Below are 14239 nucleotides of genomic sequence, written 5' to 3' on the forward strand. Positions count from 1 at the left end.
CCGCTCAAGCCGGGAACGGGCCCCTAAGAACTCGGCTCTAAAAGTACTACCCAATGGCCTATATACTCAAGGAATAAGCGGTGAGAAGTGGATTTCTAAGTCAAAAGCTATCCTGTTTTAACAGAAAAAAAAACTGAAGACGCTTAAGCTTGCCTTTAAGAGTAGAACGCGATAACGCTATCGGGCCGCGTTCGCATGGCCTTTTCAACCCCCTTGCAAGCGTGCCTTGCGTCGGCTGAATAGTAGCGTGTGTGGCTCGCAGCCGAAGGTTCGTGGGTTCAAATCCTGCTTAAAATACTCAAGTTTTTTTCTAAGGCAAATGAATTATTTCATAAAGGGAAATCGTATGAGACTTGCGGCTAACTTTAATTCCCATTACATGTCAAGTTTATCATTTACGTTTTTTCCACGTGGGATGTCACGTTTCGCATGAGCGTTGGGGGTTGTTCGAAATTCCTACGTGAGGTCATGTTGCTGTGACGTCATGAGTTATTCGACCAATCACTTTTTTCGAATGACGTCACCAACGCAGGCGTCTCTGCCACGCCACTGAGGCTGGCTTTTCTGCGACTCGAGCTCCCTAACGCTAACGTGTTGATATAACGGATGTTATTCTTTTTGTCACGGCGTTCGGGATTGAAAAGTGCATGCTTGATAGGAAAGACGTTAGCTCACGTGGTGATTTGTCCGAATATATTTTGTTTCTAGTCACATTTTTTACATAGTTAAGTTCGATGTCCCTGCAAAGTAAATACGTTAAAACTCCGATCGTGCTGTGATTTATTTGTGAATATTATGACTATTTTTAGTACTCACGTGTACTCCGGGTACTTAAATATGAAATCAAATTTTCTGTAAGTTTGACCACTCTGTGTCTCATTGTAGAAATGCAGATAAGCACATTTTAAATCCGGATAACTTCCAAGTGACAGAAGCATGAATGTTTGAGGTAGCTTCTGCATAACCTGCAAATGCATTCAAATATTTTAACTGAATATGCAATCAATCTATTTCAAGCGTTCTAAAAAGAGAAGGATAAACTCACTTTCTGTATCATAGAATGGGTAAAAAAAAGAAAACTTAAACAAGAAGATGTACTGCACTATTTATTTTTGCTTGTTACTTAAATAGGGGGTTTTATCTTTGTCGTATAATTCTGTTAAATTTAAGAGTTGTGCGTCGAGCTTTACTTTGCATAACAAAAATCGGGGTTTTGAGTTAAATATGAAAACAGGTGAAACACTGTCAAATAAAATAGGCCGATAATTCAAAAAGCAAGGCCCAGGAAAACAGGGTAGTTTTGACCAGCATAAAACAATTAAAACCAAATAAACGGAATAATTTAGGCGTAATGTTAATAGGCACCTCTATGAAATTACTTTTTCTGTGACAAAATACGCAAGAAAGTGAAACGGAAGACAATATTCTGTATTCAGCAAGTACAGAAGACAGCATTTGTTACGCGCTCAGGTATACCGAAAAAAAATATAAAATAAAAAGCTCAAGTCGGCACCGTGACAAAATTCATCACTTCCCGCACTACTTTTTTTTTTTTAATTTTCACTTTAGCGCGCTGGCTCTTGTAGCAGATGAACGACAGAATGGGATCGGCACAGTTAAAGGGCTTCAAAAGCAGCCGAGGGAGCTCCCGGTCGGCCTCTTTTTTGAAACGTCTGTTTGTGTCGCCGTTTCCTTGCGTTCACTTCCTTCGTTTTATATTACTGTGTACGAACCCATGTTGCAAACCGGCGGAGACGAAGCAATGTGGCGCTCCGCGAAGTCTCAGGTATGAGTCGGCAGGAGTCTGGGCCGGGTTGCGCAGCGGACGACGGATCACTGCTTGCCCCGAGAAAGGCAACGTTGTCTCTAAGAGTACGTTGGCGAGCACGAAGTTCTGTTCACTGTTCACGCTTATGACGCAACTTACCGCACTGACACTTGTCAAGGCGATGCCAACTTCCCACGCAGGGTAATTTGGTCTAGTTTCCTCGATTGAAATTGTTTCACCTATACTTGGAACTCTCGAATGTAAGAAGCAAAATTTAGTATGTCTGGCGCTTCTCATTCCCAGAGGGTTGGTCAGTTTGGGATGCAACAGACTTAGTCTCGTCCGTAGAATCCGATGAGCGAAACATTTCTGCAGGTGTCGTGCCGTTTGCTGTACATGACGTGTTCTTGTAGCGGAAAGGAAACTGATCGATCCGATGTTAAATTTTCTTGGGGACACTCAATTTCCATTCGTCCTTTAGTTGTTTCTCCAGTTTTTTTTTCTTTTTTTTACCTTTTCAACTAGACGGACGCAGGCTGGACGTGACGTGGTAAGAATGAGACGTCTTTTTGTGCACTTCATTGGCTGATAGGACCGCCTTAGATTATGTCGAGAGGAACTACGGGCTATTATCCGCAATTACGGCTGCTGGCCCGGTATTCTGAAACATGCAGAGACTGTTTGTAGTTTCCCCACGGTTTTCGCAGCAGTTGGAACCGACCTGCAGACGACCTGAAATTATGTGTGGTCTTCAAGAACGAGGGAGCCATGAGGGTTGCTGTAACCGAAATCCAGATGAATATTCAAACAGCGTCGCGTCGGCCACTCCCACAACGTTGTACAAAGGCGCGGCGCAGCGTTTTGAGTTAGGCGGCACTTGAAGACTCATATGAGGCCTTTGGATGCCATCAGTTTCCTTTAGCCACCACGCAACTGCGGGAAAGCATTTTCACACAACTTGATCCTGGATGCCCGCCATGGAGTAGTAGCAACATACGACGGTACTCACAACATTAATTTTTGCTAAATCGAATAATACTCTGCTTGCTTGTACTTATGTACTTTGTTTTTGTTATCCTCTTATATAGTCTCAACTTTTTTTGGAACATTGTCCTGTTGTCATCTTTGAAATTGTTAGCTTTTCTCTTGCTTTTCTTTTAGGATCACTTGTTGTGCCTGCCAGTGCTGTCATATGCAAGGAGGTGGGGCCGAGGGCCCGTCAATCTGCGTCATGTAGATTTTTTCATCGGACTCCCTCCGGCATTCGTGTTTTGACGGAAAATAAACATTATTATTATTATAACTCGGTACAACCACACGATTACCCAAGCAATGCAGTCGTATTCGATCATGACATCTAGCAAAATATGCCGCAAGTTCCTCATCGTTTACATTCGCATGGCATTCATTACTTGTGCAGAATATCACCTTGGATAAAGTTTTGTCTTTTCTCATTTTGTCGCGAATGTTATCGCTTGGTGAGGGAAAGTCCTCTATCGTTGAAAAGAACCCCTCATACTTGCTCACATCATGCGTGTTATTTAGTGAAATGCGCGATGGCTCGTCCGGATTTTCGAAAAACTAACCCTTCGTATATTGCCAGGCGCAGCGATAGGCTGCCAACAAAAGCATCCACCTCTGCATGCGGGTTGGGGCTAATGCTTCAATGGGCTTGTTATGCCTTAGCAAAAGCGGAAGGTGACTCAAGCAGATAGTCGAATCGCGACCAAAAATGTATTTGCGAAAGCGCTTTTATAGCACAGAACTCTCGCAGGTGCTTATTGTTCCATTTAGGAACTGTGCCTTGCTAAAGGACTATTTATACTCAGTGGTAACATCGATGAGCGCAAGCGCCCGATCGCCTTGGCCGACGCTGGCTGCGCAGAGGGCTCTATACCACATCGTCATGCGCTACGGTACGTAGCGCAGGCTCGCAGAGAGCGTTGGCTTGGACCACAACGTAATGAAACATGCTCTATTCGCGTCCCCAGCTAGGGCAAACCGATGACGGTGGCCTTCCCAGGAGACCTCGCTCGAGCGCACCATTTCGAAACCTCGATGTCGGGACCAGCCGGATTGTGTGAGCCACTAATTTCTGCGATCTGAACTTGCCGTTGCTGACTCGTGTCGTGTGCTGTTATAGTGTTCCTTCGTTGATTCGCTCGACTGGGCGAGTTTGTGCGGGGATGTGGACTGCTCCGAGGGATGTGCTATTCTCGAGAAGTTTCGCAGAACTGACGAGCTAGACACCCATGCACGTTGTTCCAGAAAAAGCTGGAAGTTCAATGACGCATCAAAGGTAAGTAAAATAAAAAAAAAATCTAATTTCGGATATCAGGATAAGTTGTCCTTTTTTCATCCCATTGTTTATTTTCTTTCTTTGTTTCTTTACTTGTTTTCTCTTCGACAGAGCCCGAAAGAAGGGTCAGTGCAAAAGGCTAAAAAAGCATTTAGAGTTGTGGTGTTACAGAGGTTGCATTGAGCTGCAAGCCGGTGGTGATTTGGTATGTATATTGTGTTAGTTTCCAGGCAAAAATCATTTAAAGACTACGTACCACTTTTTTCATAAACACGACACTGATCGCATGTACTTTATTCAGTGGGGTACAGTGATTCAACAAGAACTTGGGCTTGACACGTAAGTGCTTTCTCGTAGTCAAGTGGTCTAAGGCATCCCAGGTAGCACGCAAGAGGAATGCCCAACTTGGGAAAAGGTCTGGCAAACATAAGGGCCCAACTTTGGCGGAGTTCGGTTTTTGCACCATGGCACTCATCAGTGCCAAAGTACGGTGCCTAACTATAGCCTTAGTTGGGCGGTCCTCGGGCATGCCAAGGTTTGGCGTTTCTCTGGTCCGCCAGAGGAGCGCCAAAGTTGGTACCATACTTCAGCCATAACTGCCAGAGCAACGCCTAATTTCGGTATTTGGGACGTGCCAAGGTTTGCCGTTTCTCTGGTCCGCCAGAGGAGCGCCAAAGTTGGTGCCATACTTCAGCCATAGCTTCCAGAGTAACGCCTAATTTCGGTATTTGGGACGCGCCAAAGTTTGGCTTTTCTCGGGTCCGCCAGAGGAGCACCAAAGTTGGTGCCAGACTTGAGCCATAACTGCCATAGTAAATCCTAATCTGGGAATTCGGGGCATGCCAAGGTTTGGCGTTTCTCTGGTCTGCCAGAGGAGCGCCAAAGTAGGTGCCATACTTCAGCCATAACTGCCACAGCAACGCCTAATTTCGGTATTTGGGACGTGCCAAGGTTTGGCGTTTCTCTGGTCCGCCAGAGGAGCGCCAAAGTTGGTGCCATACTTCAGCCATAGCTGCCAGAGCAACGCCTTATTTCAGTATTTGGGACGTGCCAAGGTTTGGCGCTTCTCTGGTCCGCCAGAGGAGCGCCAAAGTTGGTGCCATACTTCAGCCATAGCTGCCAGAGTAACGCCTAATTTCGGTATTTGGGACGTGCCAAAGTTTGGCTTTTCTCGGGTCCGCCAGAGGAGCGCCAAAGTTGGTGCCAGACTTGAGCCATAACTGCCATAGTAAATCCTAATCTGGGAATTCGGGGCATGCTAAGGTTTGGCGTTTCTCTGGTCCGCCAGAGGAGCGCCAAAGTTGGTGCCATACTTCAGCCATAGCTGCCAGAGCAACGCCTTATTTCGGTATTTGGGACGTGCCAAGGTTTGGCGTTTCTCTGGTCCGCCAGAGGAGCGCCAAAGTTGGTGCCATAATTCAGCCATAACTGCCAGAGCAACGCCTAATTTCGGTATTTGGGACGTGCCAAGGGTTGGCGTTTCTCTGGTCCGCCAGAGGAGCGCCAAAGTTGGTGCCATACTTCAGCCATAGCTGCCAGAGCAACGCCTTATTTCGGTATTTGGGACGTGCCAAGGTTTGGCGCTTCTCTGGTCCGCCAGAGGAGCGCCAAAGTTGGTGCCATACTTCAGCCATAGCTGCCAGAGTAACGCCTAATTTCGGTATTTGGGACGTGCCAAAGTTTGGCTTTTCTCGGGTCCGCCAGAGGAGCGCCAAAGTTGGTGCCAGACTTGAGCCATAACTGCCATAGTAAATCCTAATCTGGGAATTCGGGGCATGCTAAGGTTTGGCGTTTCTCTGGTCCGCCAGAGGAGCGCCAAAGTTGGTGCCATACTTCAGCCATAGCTGCCAGAGCAACGCCTTATTTCGGTATTTGGGACGTGCCAAGGTTTGGCGTTTCTCTGGTCCGCCAGAGGAGCGCCAAAGTTGGTGCCATACTTCAGCCATAGCTGCCAGAGCAACGCCTTATTTCGGTATTTGGGACGTGCCAAGGTTTGGCGTTTCTCTGGTCCGCCAGAGGAGCGCCAAAGTTGGTGCCATAATTCAGCCATAACTGCCAGAGCAACGCCTAATTTGGGTATTTCGGACACGCCAAAATTTGGCGTTTCTCTGGTACGCCACAGGAGTGCCGAAGTGTGCCATACTTGAGCCATAACTACCAAATCAACGCCTAATTTCGGTATTTCGACCTCGCCGAGTTTGGCTTTTCTCTGGACCGCCACAGTTGTGCCAAAGTAAGTGCCAGACTTGAGCCATAACTGCCGCAGTAAATCTTAATTTGTCGATTCGGGGCATGCCGAAGTTTGGCTTTTCTCTGGCTACCCACTGAAGTGCCAAATAAGTGCCAAAAGTGGCAAAGGAAGCCGAGAGGCCAGCCCAAGTTTCGAATATCTCTGGTGTGTCACAGAAGTGCTCTTTCACGCTTCCCAGAAAAGAAATAAATTAAATAAGCGTTGGAAACACGATGGTAAGATCTCATCACCTCCGTTCCCAAGCAGCACGGCAATACTTTGCAGTATCGTGCAAGTGCCGGCCGAAAGTCGGTTCTAATATCGCTCAACTGTCCGGTCTTGCACCACCCTTTGATACCCGGCAGGTATTGCCGTACAGCTGTTTCACCCCGGCTTAGCGTTCGCGCAATATTGTGCGAAAACTCTACAATGGGTCTGCTTCGTATTGGCCGAACGTTGTGCAAGTATGTGTACGTTGCATGTCATTTGTTGCATACCCAATCACTTATACCGACAAACAAATTTTTTTTCGATCGCTCTTAGAAGTTTTTTAAACAACTATCATTGCACACAGTGTATTCTCAACATATTTGCAAAGGTCACACTTCTCTGTAAAACGAAAAGCAAATTATAAGATACAATTAACACTGTCCTCATGCCAAGCAAAACTCATCACACAAAAACCGCGGAGACTGAGAGGAAAGCATGACGACTGTCAGAATCATCTTGCAGTGCACTTAATAATAAAATAGCGATATCATGTAATCCTTGATAGATGCATAATCCAACTCAGGCACCCTACAAACACATTCGAGGATTCGAGGACTGACGTCTCGTCGTCGGCGAAAAGCAGTTTTTGTCGAAGCGTGTCCAACAAACACATCACAAGTATTCCACGAACTCCAGTGCAAAAAATGGCTGTTACCGAAAAATTGGCATGGACGTATTCCGACCGTTTACGACGAAAAAACACAGCCGCGTCTGCAACGCACGAAAGCAACAGAACACTGAAGAGCAGTTCGAAAACCGGACCAACGTGGCCCGCTTATTTCTATAATTAGGCAAACGGCGAAAACGACAGCCCCAGAGATCCCATCAGCGGGACAGAGAAAGTAACGTGAAAACTTTTCGTCCAAACGTTTTTGTCCTACGCGTCCTACGTAGAGAGGTCACGCTGGGTCACGCGTTTCGCTTCACCCTTTTGATTTGCTTAAAGCGGCTGTCGCGCTCGCTGACAGCCACACGAAGACACAAAAGCAGGCGGGGAGGATTTGCAAAAAGCGAGGTCGAAGGAGAATCAACAACGCATAAAAGAAAAGGCCGCTTCTGCCGGTGACCTTGCCGCCTTGCCTAGTCTGTCAGCGTTCGGCTTCCATTGAGGGCCTCAGAAAGATAATCTCCTTTCTTGAGAGCGAAATAAACGGGGTGGTTATGTTTTTCGGGCTTGTCGCCATCCGATAGGCCTCAATTATTTCTGTCCCCACTCGCTCGCAGTGGCCTCCCATGGCTGTCGTGCCGGTGAAATTAGGAGCGCAAAAATAGTCCAGAAGCCGGGCGAAGACATGATAAATGTAAAAACAAAAACGGCTTGACATAACAAAAATAACAATTTAATTAAACGTTTCGCCTCCCATACGGGAGGCATCTTCAGTAGAGCGCACGCAGAGCGAGTGAGAGTCGCACAAAAAAGTTCGGCTATTTAGGCATAAAGTTTGTGTACACGTCCGGCAGGGGGCCACGGTTCTTGTTTACCAGCGATGAATCACTTCCGCGTTTGTCGTTCTGGATGAACCAAGATTCCAGCAGCTTCCTCGGTCCCCACCTTTTATCCCTCGCCTTGTCAAAGTCAAATTGGTGTCCTGACGCCCATGCATGGTCGACGTTTTCGGACTTGGAGCGGGTGGCGTTCGTGGAATTGGCGACATCCCGTGCGTGTTCTTTTAGTCTTGTTTTTCTTTTTCGTTCCGTCTCTCAAATGTAGAAAGCGTCACATTCCTTGCATTGCACCTGGTAGATCAGGACCCTTTCTGCCTCTGGCGGGGTCGGGTCTATTGGCTTGGAGATAACATTGGCCATTGTTCTGTAGGGTTTGTATACAGTTCGTACCCCCAACGGCCTAAGGGCGCGTCCCAATGCCTCCGAAACCCCCTTAACGTACGGGATGCACACGACGTCATGTGTTCGTTCGGCTCGATCCGGGCGCCGACGGGACATTTGTTTCTTAACGCGATTGATAAACCGGTCGGGGTAGTTACGTTTCTTCAAAGCCTCCCGCACATGGCTAAGTTCTTGATCGCTAAGTCTTGAGTTAGATGGGACTGTTTCTGAACGATGAAGGCAACGATCTTACAACTGAGCTTTTGTGTTGAGTAGGGTGATGAGAGTGGTAGTCAAGAAAGTTTTGTCTGTCACATGGTTTACCCTATACGGATGTCTCCATCTTAAAGAAAGATTCACTAGTTCTATGAACACGTACATATAAAAACGGCAAGGTACTATCGGTTTCATATTCGCAGGTGAACTGAATTGAGGGGTGGACACTATTCAAATTGCGGTGAAAATCGGTTACGTTCTCTCTGTTAACTATTACAAAAGTGTCATCGACATAGCGACGGTAGAACTTCACGGGGAAATCAGTGCCAGACATTACCTTTTCCTCAACATATTCCATGACGAGATTCGAGACGGTTACGGAAACTGGACTCCCCATGGGGCATCCGCTGACCTGATGATATATGTCCCCATTAAAACTAAAATTACACTGGTTGAGACAAAAACGCAAAAGGAGTTTAACGTCATCAACAAGCAGGGTTGTGCGAGTGGAGAACGACTGGTCTGCCAACAACCGGTCACAGGCGACATCAACCGCCAGGGCGTTGGGGACATTCGTAAATAATGAAATCACATCAAAGGATACCATAGCCTCGTGCGGTAGCAGGGTCTGAGCGCGTATAAGTTCAACAAAGTCACGGGAATTCCGGACGCTAAACTCATTGTTTCCCTTAAGAGGGCTCAGAATCATGACCAGATATTTGGAAAGGCTGTAAGTGGATGAACCAATAACATATACAATCGGGCGTAGGGGCAACCCGGTTTGTGCATTTTGGGGAGTCCATACATCTTGGGTGTCGCGGCGTCAAAGGAGAAGAGACGACGGTATAGGTCGTCACTGATGCGTCCTTTCTTTTTCAGCTCTCAAAGGTGGTCAACTAACTCTCTTTCGGACTTAGCAGCGGGATCTCTTGATAGCCTCACGAGATAGCGACTGTCATTTATAACTTCATACATCTTCTTCGTGTAGTCATCCCTATCAAGCACAACGGTTCCTTTTCCTTTGTCGGCCTTTAAAATCATGATGGAGCTGTCTGACTTCAACTCATTAAGAGCAATGCGTTCTTGTTGATTTAAATTTGACCCGGCTGGTTTCGCATTGTTCAAAACACTGACAACGCGGCTTCTCGCGAGATTTACCCCTGTGACATCGTGCACATGTCTGAGTTTCTCTTCAATTCCAATTATGAAGTCACGTTTTGGAACGTACCGTGGAGCAAGGGCATAGTCCAGTCCTTTAGATAGCAGAAATTGCAAGCCAGGGTTGGTAATAGTAACATAAGGTACGTACGGCAGAATTCCCTGCCATAAATAAAACGATTTGGCTAACGCCAATGTAACGCGAAATAGGTGCAAAGAGTTTTGCGATAGGAAGCATAAACCGAAAAAAAGGAAAAAAAAAAGAAAGAAAGACTGAAGGAAAGGAGAAATAAGCAAAAATCTCTGGTGACGTGGCCAAGAAAAAAAAATCTTGTCCATGTGATTTTCTTGTCAAGTGACAAAAAAAAACGAATTAAAAAAAAGAACACGAGAAAAAAAAACCATCCCCTGCCGGGTTTCGAAGCTAGGCCCTTTTGATCGTGAAACTAGCGCGCTGTCCGTTGCGCCAACATAACTTTTTTTTTCTTTCTTTATTGCAAGTTGCGCCAACATAACTCTGCCTGTCATGCTCACGCATTCTCCCATCATAGGAGAAAGCTTAGTTGCCTTCGTAGTTTTTCATGCATGTTTTATTTTTATTTGTGGCAAGAGTTCACGTCCAGAATGCTTTTAGAGTTTCCGAGCAAAACGAATTTTCTTCATCCGAGTCACCTTCTAGAACCAGTAGACCGCACTAGGGTGCCTTCATGTTTCCGCCGCTCCGCTGTTGCGGAAACATGTAGGCACCCTAGACCGCACTGGGTCGTCCGGCTAATGAAGCAGCTTTTTTCAAATTCTCTAACGCGCCCGTCCTGGGATCCGAGGTCGCCGTTTGACAAGCTTAACTTTCTTCCACCTTTTAGCCGGAACCCCCACGGCAGCTTTGTTTGTCCCCACTCCCTCTCGAGAGGATGGCTCGCCTCGAAGCTAATCCCATTCTCTAGACGCTCTTTCCACCCAACGATGGCCCTTTCCCTCCCCGTCCCCCAGCTTCGGGAGAGAAGGTTCTTCTCTGTAGAACGTCCCGTTTGTACAGCGGCCTTTAAAGTTCAGATTGTCCTGTCTGTATCGTCCCTTTTGTGTCTCCACTTTTGAATGTTTAAAAAGTATCAACACGTTAAAATAGTACAATTTCCGGGATTTTATTTTCATTCCCCAAGTGTGATGCGGGAGCTGCGCCACGGAGCCCCGGTCGTTTCTGCTCTTTGTTATCGCTAGGATTTGACAGTGCTCAATCACAATGCAAGACACGCACAGAGCCACGCTCGCAATTGCAATGCGCCGCCTAATAATGATATCTCTTGTGGAAACATGCGTACATCCGTCTTGCGCAGTGTTAGCTCAATGGCAGCACTTTCTGTAAAGGCGGATTCACACCGGGGATGTAAGCAGTCGCGCGATCCAACTAAATCGCATCGCAAAAAAAATAAAAAATAAATAAATAAAAGTAATTAGTTGGTCAATTTGGCGTGCGCGATGAGCGAGTCCAACGCCTTCGTTGGCGCGTCGCTTCTCAAAAACTCTCGCTCCGAACGCCGTTGGTTGGCTCGGCCTCTCCGCGGCTAGAGTGCATCGTAAAAAGTCGGGTCAGCAAGCGACTGCTCAAAACCCGTCACTTTTTGTCCGCGATGGTCGCTTTTGCGATTAAAGTTATGGCGCGACTAGATCGCATCGCCGGTGTGAACGCGCCATATTGTCGAACCAGTCTCACGGCGCGCCCCGATATTGGCTTGTGTACCTACGCGCGAGTGCAACATCTGGCACAATTTGTGTTTGCAAAGCCTGCTCCAGCCGCGTCAAAACATTCAGCCAAGCTTTGGACTGCAGAAATGAAGAGACACCCAAAATAAGATAAAGTTACCAGCCGAATAAAACTGGATTTCTATTTAATTGAGATGAAGACCACCCGCGTACATCAAATACCTCATCAGCCGAACTCCAAGGCAGTAAGCCTAGTTCTGGCACTTGTTTGGCAACTTTGGCCCGCAGCTGCCAGATCACAGCCAAACTATCGAAAAGCGAAGCCTAACTTGGGCGCTCGTTTGGCGACTTGGGCCCAAAGATGCCAGATCTCAACCGAACTACAAGGTAGTAAGCCTAACTCTGGCACATTTGTGCGATTTTGGCCCGAATGTGCCAGGTGACAGCCGAACTGTCAAAAAGTGAAGCCTAACTTTGGCATTAGTTTGGCGATTTTGGCCCGAAATTGCCAAAGCTCTGCCGAACTACAAGGTAGTAAGCCTAACTCTGGCACATCTGTGGCGATTTTGGCCCGACTGTGCCAGGTGACAGCCGAACTATCAAAAAGTGAAGCCTAACTTTTGCGTTAGTTTGGCGATTTTGGCCCAAAAATGCCAAAGATCTGCCGAACTACCGGGCAGTAAGCCTAAATCTGGCATTTTTTAGGCGATTTAGGCCCGAAGACGCCAGACGACAGCCGAACTACCCGGCAGCGAAGCCTAAGTTTGGCGCTTGTTTGGCGAATTAGGGCCAAGATAGCCAGACTGTTGCCAAGGGAGGTCAGGTTTGGCAATACTTTGGCTTCTTCGGGCTTTTTAATGCCCTAAACTGCCAGAGCAAGCCAAGTTTTGGCCCAGAACTCGGTGCTGCGTGGGATTATTCTGTAATTTTCTTGGTTTAAGCGATTACTGGATAAAATAAATCATGGAAGTAGATAGTGTTTATTTTACTCTATCGTGACATGTTTCGAGTAAAATAACATTCTGCACTGTGTTGTCAAAAATCAATTTATCTTTTGTGCCCCATTTCCTTCTGCCAAATCGACGCTCGTCATTTGCTTTAACTCTTTCCATTCCGCTTTTCAATGAAATATGGTGGCTTGAGCCTAATATATCAACAGGCTTGTCACCTCTTTTGTCAATAAAAAAAATATATATATAATATTTTATTTTCGTACAACCAAGATCTACCAAAATGCGTTAACTTCAGCTCTCTATGGGCACCTCGCCGAGCAACAATAAACACCCTGCACCACACCTTTTTTACTTGATGGGATTGTCTACAGGCAGGAGAGACAAGTGCAAGTACAAATACACGTCAAATACATTGATAGCATGTCTACAAACACCGCACAAAATATGCCCACCGCACAGAATATTTTATGCCCACCGCAGTTTATGCAGTGGGCATAAAATAGTACCACAGTTTTAGATACGAGTGCACGACATTTAAAAGGAACTCGAACACTTTCTTCTCATGGCATCAATGTTTTATTCATCTAGAAGCAACACCGCGTCAATTAAAAACAACAAAAGGTGCCAACATCAGTTTCAGCAAGGGGTTATTAAAAAAATATTGTAGCGCTTAAATTATGATTTAAATTAAACTGGAACGCAACGAATAAAAGTCGCCTGGACCGAAAAAATTCGTCTGGTCTAAAAAAGTACGCCTGTGTAGACGTTTGATAGACTCCTGTTTCATGAATTACCCAAATGACTGTATTCGCAGTTTTGTTCGCTCAAAGCTGTCTACATATTGCCGCGTGTACGCCCGAAAAGAAATGCTTCTCCGCGCATCTAGAATTTTTTTTGTGTATGCATACTGCGAGTGTAAAAGATAAGTAAGTCTTTCCCTAGCGAACTATCGAACAATCGGGGTCGAATATTCAAGATGACGAGTGATAATATTAAGAAGCCGAGTGTGGTATTGACGATTTCTTAACTAATTTACACTCGCAACAGCCAGCTGTCACGTCGACGCACCTTCGCTCGTTGCTGCCTTATTTACGTGTGTTCTTTCATTTTGTCTCTAGCACACGTTTGCCGATTAAACCATAATTGTAAGTTTATGATACATCGTTTTCTTGCCTTCATTTGTCACAATATATGCGGGCAGCGGCTGGCTGAAAGGCGCAGTCCAGCGGGGTTCGTATGGTAAGCTATAGCGACAACTCGCCTGTCGTTTCAATGTAAGCAACTGCCTGCTTTATTGTTTCTTTCTTTTTCTCCTCGCTAGACAGCTGCAGTTCGAGATTCCTTTTGTTGGATGCAAGATCGGGGGTTGGACTTCTAATGAGCAGCTTGGTAGGTCTCGTTTGTTACAATATTTTTGCCTAAACTTGAGTTAGGATGATTATTCTCTACTAAGGATGTCATCTTTTTTTGGATAGCTTGTGGGCGCCCTGGCGGCTCCCCAGCCCAGTAGCCCGACTGCGAGGCAAAGGTGCCGAACTTTTCCCGCGTGGCGGTGACGTCACGCCAGCCACGTGTACGTCGCGTGCGCCGCCTTGATAAGGCGCATCAGAAGCGGCGCGCAGGAAGTCGCTGCCTGGACTCAGGCGCCGCAGGTAAGCATGTTAATCGTCTCGTCCATGTCCCATTAAATGTAGTTTCTCGTTGTTGAAACCGTCGGCTCCGTGTTATTCCTCCGGGTCGGGTATGCATCAGGGCAAACCGACCACAATGGCGCCCAACCGGGGTATGCTACCCACTCGCAGGAATTTCACGGGGCT

General features: G+C 46.6%; 1 long non-coding RNA gene across 1 annotated transcript; it reads left to right on the top strand.

The window, feature by feature from the left end:
* The first annotated feature begins 13555 nt into the window (after window positions 1-13555).
* On the top strand, window positions 13556-13936 carry LOC115318176. The gene is made up of 3 exons (XR_003918191.2): window positions 13556-13661; window positions 13744-13811; window positions 13898-13936. It is a non-coding gene; the product is annotated as an uncharacterized LOC115318176 (long non-coding RNA).
* Window positions 13937-14239: the final 303 nt, after the last annotated feature.

The sequence above is a fragment of the Ixodes scapularis genome, unplaced genomic scaffold (assembly GCF_016920785.2).
Source record: "Ixodes scapularis isolate PalLabHiFi unplaced genomic scaffold, ASM1692078v2 ptg001200l_1__unscaffolded, whole genome shotgun sequence".
NCBI lineage: Eukaryota > Metazoa > Arthropoda > Arachnida > Ixodida > Ixodidae > Ixodes > Ixodes scapularis.